Source organism: Lipotes vexillifer, unplaced genomic scaffold (assembly GCF_000442215.2).
Source record: "Lipotes vexillifer unplaced genomic scaffold, Lipotes_vexillifer_v1.1 scaffold1008, whole genome shotgun sequence".
NCBI lineage: Eukaryota > Metazoa > Chordata > Mammalia > Artiodactyla > Lipotidae > Lipotes > Lipotes vexillifer.
Genome location: NW_006772616.1, coordinates 1,247,162 through 1,266,392, shown reverse-complemented (window position 1 = coordinate 1,266,392; position 19,231 = coordinate 1,247,162).

Here is a 19,231-nt window from a genome sequence, read left to right as displayed (position 1 = left end):
CCAAAAAAAAAAAAAAAAAAAAAAATGATCATGATGGTCCTTTATGAGAAGCTACCTCGGTCTTCTCTCTCTCATACACATAAAGAAACAAATTCTGTCTCTAAATTGGCAAAAACAAAAAACTCCTAAAAAATATAAAAATAAATAAAATAAGATGTCAAGTTCAAAATGGAAAATGCCACTACCGCCCCCAAATTCTAAATGCAATAAAAGTAAGAGTAATATCACTTCAACTGTTCCTGATAATTCATCTGATGTAAGCAAACTTGCATTTTTACTCCAGCCTTATTCAATCATAGATATGGCCTCAGGAAAAAGATAAACAAATTTAATGTTTTACTGAAATCTGGATTATATCAGTGAAACATTTTCCTGAAGCCTGTAGAGCCTGGTTTCCATAGGTGTTACCATGTTTACCGTGTAAAATAACCAAACATTATTTAGAAGTTAACTGCAAGGATTCACAACCTTTCAAATGGCTATGTCTTTATTAATTTATGAAACTGCCATCGGTGGGGACAGTATTAGTGACCATGCGAAATTTTAAGAAATTAAATAGACCTCTGGCTTGGTGCCCCCAAAAATGTCAGTCCCTGCACATTAAACCAGGCAAAAGATAAAAAGGATTCCATTATATCTATAATACAATCTTCTTATGGCTTTAGTACAAGTTTCTTCTCTGCTAACAGAAGTCCCTGCAGAAGGTTTAAACAATCCCAACAATTTCATTATGTGAGCATAGCTAAATCCAATAAAGTAAAAGGGCCTACAGAGCCTTCCCATATGCTCAATTCCAGACCCTTTCCTTCTCAGGGAGTCAGAAAACTCAGCTGGCTGGAAACTGATTCTATTCCGACTGCCCAGAGCACAAATCTTGCTTTGTTGACATCAATGCGAGCTCTCCTGAGGACACACAAAGAAAAGAGGAAGCTATTAGAATTTCTCGTGACCCTGCTCGGAGCCAAATCCAGCTTTGCTTAAATGAATGAAAATGCTTGTTACGTAGCCCAAGAAGCTACTTTGTCCATTTGAAAATTAATTAGACTGTAGCTAGATGAACAACCGTAAGATGCTTTCACAATGTTCGTAGATGGATGACCTTGGCTGAGTTCCCGATTTTAACAAGTTTACCCTAAAGCAGAAACACGGCCTTCTGGCTGAGCTAGTGCCTAGTTATAATGCTTTCCTGAGTGGTAGCACAATCCCACCAGGAAAGGAAGTTAAGAAGAAAGCAGTTAAAACTTTTACATGCAATTGTAATAGAAGATGTTCTTGAAGGAAATTTTTTGTCTCCAGGAGCCAATTTAGTTGCCCATGTCACAGCTGGACCGGGAGAAAATGTCAAAATCTTGTATATGTCATGATACACTCTTGATTAAGACTCCTCAAGGGCACAGATTCTGTTGTTCCTTGTAGTGCTTTAAGTATAGAGGGACCACGGGGTTGGTAGACTGACTGAAAGAATAAAACACAGACCCACATGTTAATCTGTTTTTCAAGTGTCAAGCTGATGGTGTTCCTGGATGGCTATGGATCACCTTTGCGTGTAAGATCCTGAGCCACTACACTCACAAAGAGACTAATAGTTACTTTAAAAAGTAACCTGCACATTGCTACATAGAGGAAGGTCCTTAATAAATATTAGGTATGAAAACATAACTGATACTTAACTATCTGTAACATGGAGTTTAGGGCAGAGGTAATAGGAGTTAGACAGGCTGTGTGGAAATAAAATTCCCCAATGTTCATAGCAGCACTATTTACAATAGCCAAGACATGGAAGCAACCCACCTGCCCATCAACAGGATTGGATTAAGAAGATATGACATACACACACACACACACACACACACACACACACACACACACACACACACTGGAATATTACTCAGCCATAAAAAGAATGAAATACTGTCATTTGCAGCAACATGGATGGACCTAGAGAAAACTATGCTCAGTGAAATAAGTCAGACAGAAAAAGGCAAATACTATATGATATCACTTACATGTGGAATCTAAAAAATAATACAAATGAATGTATACACAAAATAGTAACAGACTCAAAGACATAGAAAACAAACTTGTGTTTACCAAAGGGGAGGGGGTAAAATGGAGGGACAAATTACAGGTATGGGACTAACAGATACAAACTACTATATACAAAATAGACAAGCAACAAGGATATAATGTATAGCACAGGGAATTATACCCATTATCTTGCAATAACCTGTAATGGAATATCATCTGCAAAAATACTGAATCGATATGCTATACATGTGAAATTAACACAACACTGTAAATCAACTATACTTCAATTTTCTTTTTCTTTTTTTTTTTTTTTTGCGGTACGCGGGCCTCTCACTGTTGCGGCCTCTCCTGTTGCGGAGCACAGACTCCGGACGCGCAGGCTCAGCGGCCATGACTCACAGGCCCAGCCGCTCCACGGCATGTGGGATCTTCCTGGACCGGGGCACGAACCCGTGTCCCCTGCATCGGCAGGTGGACTCTCAACCACTGCGCCACCAGGGACGCCCTATACTTCAATTTTTTTAAAATTCCAGAGACTACCAAAAGAGAAAATTTGAAAAGGTTTCCCAAACCTCCATTTCTTTCTTGATAAAAAGTCTCAAAAGCTGACCCTGCCCCCATGATAGCCGACTGGGGCAAGGACAGACATCTGACTCCATTTCAGCCAGTTCATTGGTTGATGCTGACCAATTACATTCTTCCTCTGTCCTCACTTCCATCTCTTCTGCGTCTGCTTTCTCTTTCTGTGGCAAACAGTGGAGCATTCAAGGTCAGTAGAAGGAAAGAAATCATAAAGATCAGAGCAGAAATAAATGAAATAGAAATGAAGAAAACAATAGCAAAGATCAATACAACTAAAAGCTGGTTCTTTGAGAAGATAAACAAAATTGATAAACTCTTAGCCAGGCTCGTCAAGGAAAAAACGGAGAGGACGCAAATCATTAAAATTAGAAATGAAAAAGGAGAAATCACAACTGACACTGCAGAAATACAAAACATTATAAGAGATTACTACAAACAACTATATGCCAATAAAATGGACAACCACGAAGAAATGGATAAATTCTTGGAAAGGTACAATTTTCCAAGCTTGAACCAGGAAGAATTAGAAAATATAAACAGACCTATCACAAGTAATGAAATTGAAACCATAATTAAAAATCTTCCAACAAGCAAAAGTCCAGGACCAGATGGCTTCACAGGCAAATTCTATCAAACATTCAGAGAAGAGCTAACACCAATCTTTCTCAAACTCTTCCAAAAAATTGCAGAGGGAGAAACACTCCCAAATTCATTCTACAAAATCAGGCATCACCCTGATACCAAAACCAGAAAAATATATCACAAAAAAAAAAGTTATACACCAATATCACTGATGAACATAGATGCAAAAATCCTGAACAAAATACTAGCAAACAGAATCCAACAGCACATTAAAAGGATCATACACCACGATCAAGTGGGATTCATCCCAGGGATGCAAGGATTCTTCAGTATACACAAATCAATCAATGGGATACACCACATTAACAAACTAAGGAATAAAAACCATATGATCATCTCAATAGATGCAGAGAAAGCTCCTGACAAAATTCAACACCCATTTATGATAAAAACTCTCCAGAAAGTGGGTATAGAGGGAACCTACCTCAACATAATAAAGGCCATATATGACAAACCCACAGCAAGCATCATACTCAATGGTGAAAAACTAAAATCATTTCCACTAAGATCAGGAAAAAGACAAGGATGTCCACTCTCACCACTCCTATTCAACATAGGTTTGGAAGTCCTAGCCACAGCAATCAGAGAAGCAAAAGAAATAAAAGGAATACAAATTGGAAAAGAAGTAAAACTGTCACTCTTTGCTGATGACATGATACTATATGTAGAAAATCCTAAAGATGCCACCAGAAAACTACCAGAACTAATCAATTAATTTGGTAAGGTTGCAGGAAACAAAATTAATGCACAGAACTTTCTGGCATTTCTATACACCAACAATGAAAAATCAGAAAGAGAAATTAAGGAAACACTCCTACTTACCACTGCAACAAAAAGAATAAAATACCTAGGAATACACGTGCCTAAGGAGGCGAAAGACTTGTACTCAGAAAACTATAAAACACTGATGAAAGAAATCAAAGATGACATAAACAGGTGGAGATATATACCATGTTCTTGGACTGGAAGAATCAATATTGTGAAAATAACTATACTACCCAAAGCAATCTACAGATTCAACGCAATCCCTATCAAACTACCAATGGCATTCTTCACAGACATAGAACAAAAAATTTTACAATTCGTATGGAAACACAAAAGACCCTGAATAGCCAAAGCAATCTTGAGAAAGAAAAATGGAGCTGGAGGAATCAGGCTCCCCGACTTCAAACTATACCACAAAGCTACAGTAATCAAGGCAGTATGGTACTGGCACAAAAACAGAAATATAGATCAATGGTACAGGATAGAATGCCCAGAGATAAACCCACACACATATGGGCACCTAATTTATGACAAAGGAGGCAAGAACATACAATGGAGAAAAGACAGCCTCTTCAATAACTGGTGCTGGGAAAACTGGACAGCTACATGTAAAAGAATGAAATTAGAATACTACCTAACACCATACACAAAAATAAACTCCAAATGCATTAAACACTTACATGTAAGCCCAGACACTATAAAATTCTTAGAGGAAAAGATAGGAAAAACACTCTTTGACATAAACCACAGCAAGATCTTTTTTGAACCACCACTTAAGAGTAATGGAAATAAAAGCAAAAATAAACAAATGGGACTTCATTAAACTTAAAAGCTTTTGCACAGCAAAGGAAACCATAAACAAGACAAAAAGACAATCCTCAGAATGGGAGAAAATATTTGCAAATGAAACAACAGACAAAGGATTAATCTCCAAAATATACATACAGCTCATGGAGCTCAATATCAAAAAAACAAACAATCCAGTTTAAAAATGGGCAGAAGACCTAAATAGACATTTCACCAAGGAAGACATACAGACGGTCAAGAGGCACATGAAAAGATGCTCAACATCACTAATTATTAGAGAAATGCAAATCAAAACTACAATGAGGTATCACCTCAGGCCGGTCAGAATGGCCATTATCAGAAAATCTAGAAACAATAAATTCTGGAAAGGGTGTGATGAAAAGGGAACCCTCTTTCACGGTTGGTGGGAATGTAAATTGATACAGCCACTAGGGAGAACGGTAAGAAGGTGCTTTAATAAACTAAAAATAGAACGACCATACGACCCAGCAATCCCACTACTGGGCATATATCCTGAGGAAACCATAATTCAAAAAGAGACACGTACCACAATGCTCATTGCAGCACTATTTACAATAGCCAGGACATGGAACCAATCTAAATGTCTATCGACAGATGAAAGGATAAAGAAGATGTGGCACATGTGTACAATGGAATATTACTCAGTCATAAAAAGAAACAAAATTGATGTATTCGTAGTGAGGTGGATGGATGTAGAGTCTGTCATACAGAGTGAACTAAGTCAGAAAGAGGAAAACAAATACTGTATGCTAACACATATATATGGAATCTAAGAAAAAAAAACCCAAATGGTACTGGTGAACCTAGTTGCAGGTCAGGAATAAAGATGTAGACATAGAGAATGGACTTGAGGACACGGGGTGGGAGGGGGAAGCTGGGCGAAGTGAGAGTAGCATTGACATATATACACTACCGAATGCAAAATAGTTGGCTGGTGGGAAGCAGCCGCATAGCACAGGGAGATCAGCTCGGTGCTTTGCGATGACCTAGCGGGGTGGGATAGGGAGGGTGGGAGGGAAACGCAAGAGGGAGGGGAGATGGGGACATGTATATGCACAGGGCTGCTTCGCTTTGTTTTGCAACAGAAACTAACAGGGTATTGCGAAGCAATTATACTCCAATAACGATCTACTAAAAAAAAAGACTCTTTCCTGAAGCAAGTTATTAACTAATCAATGTTTGTGTATAAAATAAAGATATTGATTTATCCTTTAAAAAAAAAAAAACAGTGACTAAACAGAGACAGGAGTTAGCCTGGGTGGAGGCGAACTGTTCAGGTGTTGAGAGAAAGAGACAAGCGGTCATGCTCTCAGCTTTAATTTCTTAAAGTGTAGGAAGATTATAAAAACCTAAGAGGAAAAACAATGAAACAGGCCACCAGAACACTTAAGGAATCTTTCCTCTTGCCCACCCCCACCAAAAATTTATATAGTTTAAGTGTAGAGACGTCTGCATATAAATGCACTTTTTAGGTTTTCCTAATGTAGCTAATTGTTTTAGGACAACTCTTCCTGCCTCCCCTAACTCGAGATCTCTTCTATGTGTTATATGACTTAATAGTTATCCATCATCATCCCTCCATCCACTCCTCCCAAAAGAAAGTTATGTTGGTCTGGGCTCTGGAAAATCTAATACAGTCAGACATCTTTTGGTGGTGCAGTTCCATGGATGTCAGGGAATGGTTGAGTCTGGTAAAGAGGGACATAAAATAACTCCTCTCAGGGCTGCACATGGAGGGAAAGGACTTGTGCTTTCTCTACAAATCTGGTCAACAGGTTATCCAGTGAATAGAGTTAGAGACATCACATGGTTTCCTCCAATGGAGTCACTTGGCTTCTCCAAGATGAAATATTTCCCAAGTTACATGACAGCACTGGCCACTTTTAGGTTATCTGGAACTCACAGGAGGTCACCCCTGCTAGCAAGGAGAGTAACTTGGTTTCCTTAAGGCTGGCTACTCTGGATTTGCCATATATCCTCTATCATTTCAATGAACTCCTCTGATAGGCTCACATGTGTCAGATTCTGTCCCCATGCTTTTTGCCAAGAGTTTGAGTGTTTTTACCCTCCACCCAAACAACCAGAACTTTCACAGAATATCCAACAAGTATCTAGAACTGTAGCTGGCTTCAAGACCCTATGTTCTGTCTTTACTCTTCCATTTAGAGGAGAAATGACAGAAGGGATCATTTTCAGAAGGTGGACTGACCAACAAAGAACTCTGAGGAGACAACACAGAGCCCCCCAGGATGGCTAAAATGGGTCCTCTAGTAAGCATGGGAGATTAAACAGAAAGCCTGATCTGACAAATATGCAAACAGACCCATCACAGGCAAATTTAAATGTTGAATATAAAAACACAAATCAATAGTAGTAATAATAGCAATTTGTATTTTCCCACGATGCTTTATAGTTTTCAAAGCACTTGCAAATACCTTATCATAGTTGAATCTCACAACAGGCAGTTTGCTATTACCACACCCAGACTGCAGATGAACAAACCGATCCTCCAAGAGTTTAAGGGACTTTGTTAGAAGAACAAAACATAACTGTGGGTAAGAGCACACACTACAGAGGCAAAGAGACTTGAGTTGGAATTTTGATTCCCACTTTTTATTAGGTACATGGGAACTTGGACAAGTTGTTTAATCTCTCCATACCTCGATTTATTTATCTGTAAAACTGGACCAATTTATCAATACAACAACTAAGCACTGTTCTAAAAGCTACAGATACATCAAATATTCTTCCAAAACTCCTGCAAGATAGAACCCCCATTTTACCAATAAGAAAACTGAGGCAAGTAAAGATTAAATCACTGGCCAGTGGGACTTCCCTGGTGGCACAGTGGTTAAGAATCCACCTGCCAGTTCAGGGGACACAGGTTCCATCCCTGGTCCAGGAAGATCCCACATGCCGCGGAACAACTAAGCCCACGAGCCACAACTACTGAGCCCGCGCACCACAGCTACTGAAGCCCTCATGCCTAGAGCCCATGCTCTGCAACAAGAGAAGCCACTGCAATGAGAAGCCCGCGCACTGCAACGAAGAGTAGCCCCTGCTCGCTGCAACTAGAGAAAGCCTGTGCACAGCAACGAAGACCCAACGCAGCCAAAAATAAAAATAAATAAATTCATTCATTCATTCATTAAAAAAAAAGATTACACAACCAGCAAGCTGCAGAAGTGGGAATCACGCCCAGGCATGGCATCTCATACCCATGCACCACCCCATCTATCCTCTGAATCTCTCTCATTAGCTGGGTGAAGAGTTAATGGCCTCACAAGACTATGCTGTGTCTGGTGTAGCAAGAGTTCAAAACGTGGCAGCTTTCATTCCTTTTCTTAAAAGAGCTTCTCTTATTTATTGGCTGTCTTTCACCATAGAATGGAGGATCTCCAAGGGCAGAGGTGTCCATTTTGTCCACCGTGATGGCCCTAGAACATAGAACAGTGCCTGGCACAAGATAGGGGCTCAGAAATTACTTGTTGAGTGAATGAATGAATAAACAATTGAAGGAATAAGGATCACATTCAGAGGTCTTTGGGGGAGTTGAAGGAGGAAGGGGTCAGAGCCGAGCATGGGTTATTCCCTCTGAGCCTATTTTCAAAAGTGGGTGCATTCTCAACAACTTTAAAGAAATACTGTTAATATGAAAGTTAAGACTGATGAAAAGGCATCTTTGGAAGCAGAGAACAATACACAGTTGAAACTTCAGAGGTCATACCTTGAGACAGACAGGTAGGAGAGGGCTGTTTGGGGTACATGTGCCCTTGGCACCTGCCGGTGGTACAAACCCTGCATCCCTCTGCCTGCCCCCTCCTCCAGGCTTATACACACCCCCAGCCCAGCCACTACTCTCCAGAGTTCCACTGGACCAGTTTGGGAGCTGAATGGAACCTAAGCCTCCTGACTCCTATCTCAGTTTTTATCACCCCTCGTGACCTCAAATGCCCCCGAAGGATTCCATAAATGGATGAGGATCCAAATGAAAGAAGTAGATTGAACTTAGGCAGGAAAGTGAAAGTGTCCTTTAAATGCCAATAGGCACTGCCTTTGGCATAACAAAGGAGTTAAAACATAATTAAGATCTGAAGACTGATTACGGGAATGTGTATGATTATTTTTATTATTTTTCCTCTTTCTATCTTTGTGATAGGATGTGATCAACCTCGGCCATGCCCCGTTGCTTAGTAGCAGACAGTCAGAGTTTTAATTATATACTAAAATAAGCTAAAGAACAGAAGACTGCTTTATGTCTAATACGTATATATCAAGAAAGGCATATGACAGCATCTAAATTGCTTTAGTGCCTGATAAAGAGTGCCTCTGGTAGGGCTGTCATCAAAAGATCACGAATGGAGTAGGAAAGGATTATTAATAAAGCTGCTACTCTATTTATATGTCCTCCATTGTTTGTGATTCCTTGTTAGAAGCTAGAAATGAATTTTTATCTACCACTAATTTCATCATGGTTTTTTTTTTTCAGAGTCAGAGGGAAAAAAAAAAAAACTTTTGTCAATTGCACTGCCAACCCTAGTCCTCCAAATAGAATTCTTTTCACTCCTCCAGATCTGCAATTCCCAAAATATTATACCTCACAATAAAAAATTAAAGAATTAGTCCATTCATTCTTTCAACATTCAACAAAGTCATGTACCAGCAGCAAATCCCAGAGGCATTCTCTGCCCTCATAGAGATTTAAGGTTAAGGGAAAGATGATAAATAAGTAAAACAATGAAAAAATAATCACAGACTATAACAAGGGTTATAAAAGAAATAAAGTACATTACTTAGGATTATGTTTAGCTGCAAGTGACAGAAGATTCAAAATCATTTGGCTTTAACCAAGGCTGTGATTCAGCCCAGTAGGTACTGAGGTAGTTACAACAATTTTTTTAAATTGGCATCTATTCTGATTGATCAGTGCCTGATTCTCTTTGGTTGGTTCAGATTCATATGCTGGACAAGTTGTATATATGTTGAATATTGATTATGGTTTAAAAAGTTTATTTCTCTCTTTCTCTCACATTAAGGAAGGTTCTTCATAATGGTTAAGGCAGCTTCATGAATTCACCAAGGACCTAGATTTGTTTTGTTTTGTTTTTAAACTTTTTTTTTTTAGCAATTTGAGAGATGGTAATTTTTTAAATTAATTAATTAATTTATGGCTGTGTTGGGTCTTCGTTGCTACATGTGGGCTTTCTCTAGTTGTGGCGAGCGGGGGCTACTCTTCATTGTGGTGAACGGGTTTCTCATTGCGATGGCTTCTCGTTGCAGAGCGCGGGCTCTAGGCGTGTGGACTTCAGTAGTTGTGGCACGCGGGCTCAGTAGTTGTGGTTCGCGGTCTCTAGAGCGCAGGTTCAGTAGTTATGGCAGACGGTCTTAGTTGCTCCATGACATGTGGGATCTTCCCAGGCCAGGGATTGAACTCGTGTCCCCTGCACTGGCAGGTGGATTCTTTTTTTTTTTTTCACAGTACGCGGGCCTCTCACTGTTGTGGCCTCTTCCATTGCAAAGCACAGGATCCGGACGCGCAGGCTCAGTGGCCATGGCTCACAGGCCCAGCCGCTCCGCGGCATGTGGGATCTTCCCGGAATGGGGCATGAACCCATGTCCCCTGCATCAGCAGGTGGACTCTCAACCACTGCGCCACCAGGGAAGCCCGGCAGGTGGATTCTTAACCACTGCACCACCAGGGAAGTCCAAGGACCTAGATTTGTTATTCACCATGGCTTCCAACTCATGATCCAAGATGACTGCTTGAGTTCCAGCCATTACCTCTACATGAAGAACAAAGGTGAAAAGAGAGCCATACCTCTGCCACTTGAGGATAATTTAGTGTTTAACCTAATAACCAGAATATAGTCCATGGCTGCAAGGGGAGCTAGAACAGGTAGCCTTCATTGTAGGTGGTCAAATGCCCACCTGGAAATTAGGCAGTAATTCTATTACTAAAAAAACAGGGAGAGCAGATAAAGATAGGTAGTAGACATTGCCACACCGGGTGACGTGACACAGAGTAACTGATATAGAGGGGGCTGCTTTAAACAGGGTTATCAAAGAGGGTACTCAGGAGGTAACAGCTGAGGTAAAGCCTAAAGCATCCAAGTGACTTGCCATGTACACTGGAGGAAAAGGCCTTCAGGCAACAAGAATGTCTTATTTCAAAACAGATTGACTTCTGCTCACAGAATGATTTTGACTTCATTTTATAAGTAATATTCTGCAACTATTAAGTTTTCCTGAGCTGACTGATAATCCGTTTTCTTCCCTAATTCTTAGTTGTCCAAATCTCAAAGCATGTTACATTATGGGAATTCTCAGCTTACTGCAACAGACAACCACTGTCACCTGTAATTTTGAACCTGGTAGGAAGATAGCTGAGAACATATTTAGTAGCAAAATACTACTTGATATATTATTTAGGGGTGTGTCTACAAGGGTGGGGATGAGGTAGCCAAGCCGAATAAGTGTGCATCTAGTATGTCTTAGAAACCACCACGAGTGATGTAAATAACATGTTAGATTCAGACAAAACCACTTGCAAATTAGGGTATTAAATCACAACTCACATTACAATAATGTGATTTGGTTTGGTGTTCACTGGAATAGAACTGATAGTATGGAACTAATGTGATGTTTTGTGCGAGTGTCACATTCGTTATGCATTTGTTACATGATTTCCATGCGTGCCAGAATGTAATTCATTGGAATAAACAGAAGAGCCTCGTGGCATGAAAGCCTAAATCTATAAAGGGGAATTTGCCTTCCCATCCTGTAATTAAGGTAACATCACACCCGGTGCATTTTCTTAACGAATATCTTACACTGACATCAAACAGAAAAAAGGAATCGGTAATACTATTGATATCTGTAGATTCCATGTGAACAAAGATCATTATAAAGCCAGTGAATTTTGCCTAAATATATCTTTCAATGGCATCATGCCCTACTACAGAATACAGAGATGGTGTGTGTGTATATGTGTGTTTTAAGCCTCCTTCTTGAGTCTGTTGACCAAACCACAGAAGAGAGGAATCGCCGTGGAGATCATTATCACAAGTTTGGAAAAAGAAGCTCTAAGAATATACTTTTTCTAAACTGACCAGATTCCCTATACATCTTAATGTGTCTATAGCTATGAACATAAGACCTAGTCTATGGCACCAAGAAATCACGACTGTTCCAAAGCTGTTAGAATGTGAGCCTCATTTTCAAGGGCAAAGACTACGTCCTTTTTACCTCTGTAACTTCAACACCTAACACGATGTTTGACATATAGCAGTTGCTCAGTAAGGTTTAAATGAATGAATGGTAACTCTCATTCACAACAATTTCCACTTACTCAACAGCTCGCTTAAGTCCTTACCAACGTGTCTGACAGAAATCCAGTATATAATAAAATTCCAAGACCCCAGAAATTAGAATCGATTATCGAGAAACCAATACCATATGGTATTCTATTGTATACATCCCCCTCCCTCTGGAAACCTATCTCAATATGAAACATTACATGTACGCAGCGACCGTGGATTGCAGTACACACATTTAGGTGTGCAAAAAAAAAAACTTGTTTTATTTTTCTAAAATCAGACTTCATTTCTAATTGGAGTCTACCACCTCTTATTAAGGAAGTGGAAGACTAATCTTTGAAACTGGAGGTTCTCTTCCTTTGCCCATGGGATTTGGCTTCAAATTTCAGGGTAGTCTGTAGAAAAGAGGCATTAGGGGAAGCAAGGCTTCAGGTCGTCAATGTCACTGTCTCTGGTCCTTGGTGATGGTCCCATCTGGGCTACTGATGAGTCTTCCTTCATTCTTCTCTGCAAGGTCCTTCCACGACTGGGTGTTTCCACCTTTAATTCCAGGTCTTTCTAGTGAGTGATCATGCTGCCTAAGGCTCCATCCTACCTAAATACACCAGGAGTCATTTTTTCCTCTAGATATTGCTGCCTCTCCAGGAACTTATCTGGGGAGACCTTCCTGTCCTCTCTGCTCTCAGATCCCACAAAACTACCTGAGATTTTTGCCGCCTCCCCAGGCTGTGGCCTAAGTAACAGTGTGGAGGGCCTCTTTCTCTGGTGCCCATCAACACCTCTGCTGTCATTACCCTCCCTCCGACCTTCTCTTCACCCCTAACTCTGAATCTTTTCAGAGTCTGTTAAGGAAACTTTTGTATCCAAGTATTTGTCCTATGCTGTGAGCCTTTTCTATTTCACTGTGAAGAGCCTCCGCTGTTTTCCACTTTCTGAAGTAACATCCCTTTTCTGGGTCTATAAGCATAGAATAAACTAACTTCATGAAGTTGTAGAGAGACCAAGGGAGCAAAGAAAGGAGGTGAGAGGTGAGAGGCAGGGTGTGGGGAGTGGGCAGTGACAGGGAATGCTGTCTGGGCTGTGGAAGGGGCAAGTGAAGGTTAACAGAGGGATCCTCTAGGGTACAAATTCTAGGGGTTAGGATTAGTCAGAGGTACACAGCAATCGATGAAGACCAGGGACCAGTAGCCAGAAGAACTTGGGTAACAAGTGCTTAACGATGAAACAGAGCCAAATTTATAAGAAGAAAGTTTTTTTAAAAAAAGGAAAAAGACCTCAAATCTTTGACATTTCTCCCATCTAGAAGGGAGTCCACGTCCCCTCCTCTGCAATCAGAGAGGGCTGGTGATTGCTCTGATCAGTAGAGAAGTGGAAGTAATGCTTTTGGACTTGTGAGGCCAGGTCATAAAAAGCCATGCAGGTGCCGTCTGGATTTTTTTAAACATTCACTCTTGGCTTCCTCCCTCTCAGAAAGCAGCCACCATGGTGAGAGAAACCCAAGCCACATGGAAAGGCCACGTGTGGGCACTGTGGTCAACAGCTGAGCCAAGTCTTTGTCATCCCAGCCTAGGCGCCAGACTTGTGAGCGAAGGAGCCTCCCGATGAATCCAGCCCTCAGCTGCTGAGTCATGGCCAGCTGTCGGCGTCCTCCCAGCTGCGGCCCCAGACACCACAGAGCAGAGATAACACAAGCCATCCCAGCTAGGCCCTGTCCAAATTCCTGGTCCACAGACTCCATAAGCATAATAAGATGTCTTTTGTTTTCTGCCATGATTTCAGGGCTGGTTTGTTACGCAGCAAGAGATAAGTAGAAGAGTTGGGAAACAGAAACAAGAACAAGGCAGTGAGCTGCAGCTGCCCATCGCTAGACTGGAAGGCTGGCCCAAGGGAAAAAAAAAAAAACAGCCTCTAGGGCACAGTAAGCGCTGACATTTGAATGTTAGTCTGTGACAAGGTTCTCTGACATGTATTCATTCATTCAGCCTTGCAACTGTCTGAGGTAAGGAATACTAGTTATTGACACTTTACAAAAGAAGAGAGGTAGAGAGATGTTGGGGTTCTTGCCTGAGGTTATACAATTGTAAGTGGAGGGCACTGAATTCAAACCCATTCTTCCTCTGGCATCCATGTTCTGCACTACATCATAGAGCTTGGTGTGGCCCAGAACTTGTGTGGATCCCGCAGAACAATGTGCACACCTATTTGAGAAGATCCTATCAGCATTTTTAATAAAAGAAAAGCAACGACTGGTCTTTTCTCTCAAGCAAGTCTACTTAAAAGATAACACACAAAAAAGAAGTTTGATGTCTTTTACTACAAACACCATCTATGGCCAAATGCAGTTTGGGCTTTATAGACACTAAGATATGTTGGCTAATAAGAGAGTTACCTTATATGGAGAAAAGCTATTGTTAGGAACAAAACACTGTGGTATAAACACAACTGGAGAGAAAATTATTTGCCCAAGAAGTCATCACATATCCCATATCCTTAAAAAATGATGAGAAAAATGCCATTTTAGGCTTCTTTCCCCACAGTGCATCATAGCACAGACAATAGCATTTGCACTAGTTTCATTGTGTCTTGTATCATTTTCAATTTTTGGCATTGTGTCTATATATAAAACAGTCTCTATTCAGCAGTTCCTCATCTCAAACTGAAGAAAAAGTTCAGCTGACAACAGAGAGAAATAAATACTCAAGGCTGTTATCTAGTCTTTTATAATAATCCCAATAAAGAGATAAAATCTGGGGCTTCCCTGGTGGTGCAGTGGTTGAGAGCCTGCCTGCCGATGCAGGGGACACGGGTTCGTGCCCCGGTCCGGGAAGATCCCACGTGCTGCGGAGCAGCTGGGCCCATGAGCCATGGCCGCTGAGCCTGCGTGTCCGGAGCCTGCTGCTACGCAACGGGAGAGGCCACAACAGTGAGAGGCCCGTGTACCGCAAAAAAAAGAAAAAGAAAATAAATAAATAAATAAATTGAAAAAGAGATAAAATCTGTGAAATAGTTTTCACTAACCAAAGTAAGATACACCTCTCACGTTTTGGTTTGCTTTTTTTTTTTTTTTTCTTCCTACTATTACAAAAGAACAGCTACATCTCATAAGCCTTGTTTAGGAAACCTACAAAAATACTGAGATAGCTTTTAAATTCTAATTCAACTGTTCTCATCCAAGCTATAAAGAGGAATTTAATCTGCTTTTGCTTAAGCAGAAAAAATGCATTGATTTAGATTATTTGAGTAGTAGGCCAGTAAGAAATAGTGAAAATCCTCAAATAACGTCATTGAAGAAAAGGATAAAGAGGAGGAACAGGAAAAAGAGAAGGAAGACGAGGAGAAAACATTTCTTCCCATAGGTTTGCAAGCATAGTTAAGCTGTAACAGAAGACTTCAGACTACAGACTTTAAATGAATTTCTTTCGTTTTCACATACGGTCTGGAGAGGAGAGGTGCAGGGCTGGCGGGCAGCTGTGCCATAGTCAACGTCAGGCATCTGTCTCTGGGTTCCAAGTGGCTGCTTCAGCTCTGTTTTCTAGCCCGTAGAAAGTAAGAAATACAGGGCTGCTCACATCCTATTATCCAGAATTTAATGACATGATCTCACCTAGCTGCAAGGGAGGCTGGAAAAGAAGGAAGTGAGCAATGTGGCTATGTGCTGAGCTAAAATTCAGAGCATTCTATTATTAACAGGAAGAAGAGAAAATAGGGACAATTATCCATCTATGCCATAATCCAGAAGTTGGAAAATGATGCCCCAAATATGACCTGTCCCCTGCTTCTGAACAGCCTGTGAGTTGACTTTTACAAATGAACATTTACAATCGATTTAATCAACATTTACAATCAGGTTAGTGTTAGGAAACACTAACTTCAAACCCCAACTAAGCCAAATGTTATTCCCCTCAAATATAATTCCCTTCTTTTCATGAGTAGATCTGAGTTACAAACATGCTGCTCAATTATTATTATTATACTTTGAATTTCACCAATGAAAAATTTGTGGAAATTTGTTTTCTCTCTTGTTATACAAGTATTGATATAATTTCCTTGATTTTGCCTCTCGACCTGCAAAGTCCACAGTATTAAATATCAGGCCCTTTACAGAAAAGTTTGTTGACCCCGGTCTGAGCTGAACTAAATTAGTGGAATTCCTACAAAGCAAAGAAAGAAGAATGGCTTACAAGCGGCATAGCAAAACAGAACCCCATGACCCCAAGGAGTCTGGCCTGTGTTTCTAATCATAGCAAAACCTCTTTAACTAGGTCACAAACCCAGCAACTTCTATGAGCCAAAGTCCAGTGAAAAAAACAGGAAACTAGGGGAGAAAAAATTTCTGTACAGCCCACATCAAAGCACTAAAGTTCATGCACTGCACATGAGGAGAACACCCAGATCTTCACACAGGCCAGATTTTCCTCTTACAAGACGCAGTTCTGTTAACTGTTAATGACTTAACTGGATTAGCAGTTTGCCCAAACCCACAGCAGAACCGTAGCTGTAAATCTGAAGGGGTTGAGGAGGAAAGGAGACGGGGTAAGAGCACTGCTCTCTAAGGTCTCTTAAGATAAGGACCTCAACCTCAGTTACATCTCTGAAGCCCCCAAGAACACCACTGCATCACAGCTCAATGAAGTGATGGTCCTGTACCATCAAGCACAGGTAAAATTATATTCTTTATATTCTGTTTCAAGAGACAGAGAATAATACACTTGAGAAAGTCTATCATCAAAAACAGGGAAGAGATACTTTTGGCCATTTAGAGAGATAAATTATTCATAATTGAATTCATCTCCCAAGAACTCATGTAAATAAGATGTGATAACATGTGCTTGTAAACAGATATTTCCACAGTCCTAGCAAACAGATTCTTTTAACCTACAACTTTTTTCCAATGTTATCTATGTTTGTTTGTTTTAAACAAGACTGTATTTTTATTGACAATATTGTGGCAAAACTTGCCAGTCTTGGTCTACTGGTCACAGATATGATTATTTTTTACACAAGTGGCAGGAAACTACCTCAAATTGATTTAAGAAGGGAAAGGGGAGGACAGGAGGGAGAGGGGCAAGGACAGGGGAAGAGAGATAAGCAGTAGAAGAGGAAGAAAAAATAGGGTATGAAGGAAATAAGGTGGTGAGTTAAGAAAACAGAAGTGGAGCTTCCTTTCTGTGAGGTGGTCAGTGCCCTCTTCTCTGAGGAGGTAAATTTTAATCTGAAATGTAAATAAGGAGCCAACTGTTGGAAGAGCAAAAATTAGACATTCACCAGCAGAAAGGACATCTAACAAGGACCATGGGAGGACCACCTTCCAGCTTGCAAGGCTGCCCCTTTCCCCTCCAGAAGGACTGAGTCCACCTGGCTCAAGGTGGAAACATGATTGGGTGTGGCCCGTCTATGCCCCGCCCCTGCCAACAGTGATTGGCCCAGGAGTAAGCCTACCAGCCAATTCAGGCCAAGGAGACTCTGGAAGGACAGAAACACGTTTTCCAGGCTGGTTGATAAACAGTAAGGGTGGTTTGGGGCCATCCGCCATTTTGCCACCTCACACAGAGAGTCTGGCTAAGAATGAAGCCCACAAAGAGGAGAGCAGAGCAAAGAAAGAGAGGCACCGATTCAGGAAGTGTCATTTGAACACTGCAACTCTCAATCCTGGAGTTTTTCTACGTGAATCAGTAAATCCCCCCTTTCAGTTTAAGCCAAATGGAGTTTCGCTTCTGTCCTGTAACTGAAAACATCCTGACAACTCAGTGGGCTTTGGAAATGACAGAAGAGTCCATGTGTATTTAGAGGAACGTGTGCTTAAGTGAATTCTCTAAACATCTTATTGAGAAGCTTGGGTCTTAGGATCTCCATCTGGTAGAGGATTATGTTGGGGTGCAGGGGTAAGAGTTGGAAAATATTTTATGAAAACTTAGCCATGAATGATAAGGAGGAAGGGGATACAGATGTAGGGATTTAATACCTTCTTGCCCTCCCTTTCCATCATCCTGTGGTTAAGGTAGAGGAAAGAAAAATCCTAAACGGATGCATCTGGGAGTAGCAAGAGATTGGAAAAGGCAGAGCTTGGAAAAGGCAGAGCTTGCCCAATCTTCTCCAAAGGTACAGAGGTGAGTATCTGTTGTTCTGCTTTCCTGAAGTCCTCACCTCCCTGTTTGTAGAGCAGCATCACCCTTTGGAGTCTGGGTGAATCTCACCTCCCTTTCTCTTGGTCCACATAGTTGAGGTGCTGATCACTGAATCTACCGGAGTGGACCACGTGACCCAGACCTGGCCAATTGGCATGTTCCATCTTTGGGCCATGGTGGTCACGCTCAAGTTGGCCTGATCAGAACTAATACAGGGGCTTGGTATTAACAAGATAGAAGAGGTGCTGGCTTTCAACTGGACCTTGAAACTGCCAGAGGAGTTCTCATGGAGAAGACTCACATGCAGAGAGGAGGGCAGAGTCAAGAAAACTACAGAGAGGCAGAGAGAACACCTTGTTGAAGCCCTTGAATTCAGGCACACAGGAAGTTACATTCACCATTTAGACGGTATGGTAATATGAGCCAATAAATTCCTCTTTCCCATTGTAGAGAAGTTCCTCTGTTCACCATTTATTTCCAAGCAAAGAGTGGGAACTGAACAATATGAATGAAAGAAATCTCTGATCTCATTTGTAAGGAGTGCAAAAGATATGTTAATGTGTTTTCCCTCGGACTTTGCAATACTGGGTATTTCCATTCTAGAGCAGTCTTAATTATATAATATACTTCAAGTACATGATTAGCATAGCTTTTCTGGGTTGGTCTACAACCAATTAGTAACTGAACTTTTGAGATTTAAACTGGTCCTTCAGTTAGGATTTGCCTGCATTAAAAAAAGAAATCATTGACAAGATTCTCTAAATTCTGAACCTCATGCAATTCTTCCTAACTTCCTTCCACCAAAACACCAACGAGCAGGACCTAAAGTTATAAACCAATTGTATTGTGCCCAAGACCTCCACCAGACTTCCCAAATATCAGGTGTCCAGAGGCTTTTTTTTTTTTTTTTTTTTACCACTTATAGGAAAGGTACACTGAATATGA